This window comes from Otolemur garnettii, unplaced genomic scaffold, assembly GCF_000181295.1.
Source record: "Otolemur garnettii isolate 467f Iridium unplaced genomic scaffold, OtoGar3 scaffold00018, whole genome shotgun sequence".
In the NCBI taxonomy this organism is placed as follows: domain Eukaryota; kingdom Metazoa; phylum Chordata; class Mammalia; order Primates; family Galagidae; genus Otolemur; species Otolemur garnettii.
In genome coordinates, this window is record NW_003852413.1 from 3,463,351 (window position 1) to 3,464,462 (window position 1,112).

Consider the following 1,112-nt stretch of genomic DNA (forward strand, 5'->3'; position numbering starts at 1 on the left):
AAAGCCGAGGAAAGGTGGGTTCGGTCCCTGTGTGTGTTGAGGGGTGTCCATTTCCCTTCCTCCCTAGTGAGCACCCCATGTACAGAGGGCAAAGTTCTGGGAAATAAGCTCAGCAGGTCAGCCCAGCTGGGGACAACTTTCCTGCCACCAGCAACTCTGTATGTCACCAAGGGGGATCTCAGGGTCCCACTGAGCCTCCTGCTGGTGTGTGAGCCTCCTAACAAGGGGTCTCGTCGGTGGAAATTCCACCCCAGAGTGACTAGGTGAGGTTACAACTCAGGTTCCCAACAAGCTCTAGGGGACCCTCACCTCTAGGTCACCAGGCCCCAACTTGTAGCTGGGGCTCACAGTGGAGCTGCCGGCTGCCAGTGCCTGCCTGCTGGACTGCAGGGAGGGGTGTGAGATGTCCTGGGATTCTATCCACACGTGGGGAGGGGGGCAGGTAGTGAGTCAGCGGGTCACCACAGGAGAACATGAAACTTGAGTGTCAGGAATTACATAGAGGGCCAGGCTCGGTGGCTCAGGCCTGTGATCCCAACACTCTGGGAGGCTGAGGCAAGTGGATTGCTTGAGCTCAGGAGTTTGAGACCAGCCTGAGCAAGAGTGAGACCTTTGTCTCTTCAGGCATTGTGGTGGGTGCCTGTCGTCCCAGCTTCTTGAGAGGCTGAGGCAAGAGGATTGCTTGAGCCCAAGAGTTTGAGGTTGCTGTGAGCTATGACACTACAGTACTTTATCCAAGGTGACAGAGGGTGATTCGGTCTCAAAAAAAGAAAAAAAAGAATTATATAGAGACAGGTACAGTGACTCAAACCTGTAATCTCAGCACTTCAGAAGGCCGAGGTAGGAGGATCTCTTAAGGCCAGGAGTTGGAGACCTGCCTGGGCAACATAATATCTACAGAAAAAAAAAAAATTATCCTGTCATGGCGGTGGGCACCTATGGTCCCAGCTGCTCGGGAGGCTGAGCCAGGAGGATCACTTAAACCTAGGAGCTCAAAGTTACAGTGAGCTATGTTGATGCCACTATATTCCAGTTTGGGTGACAGAGTAAGACACTGTCTCTTCAATTAAAGAAGAAGGTGGACGTGGGCCGGCCGGAAAGAGTGTTTCTGT

The 1,112-nt window shown here is 53.0% G+C and overlaps 1 protein-coding gene across 1 annotated transcript in view; it reads left to right on the forward strand.

Moving 5' to 3' along the window:
* The window catches only part of LGALS3BP (galectin 3 binding protein), an 8,999-nt gene that overhangs the window by 693 nt on the left and 7,194 nt on the right, over positions 1-1,112 (forward strand). The gene's annotated exons all lie outside the window — the stretch shown is intronic.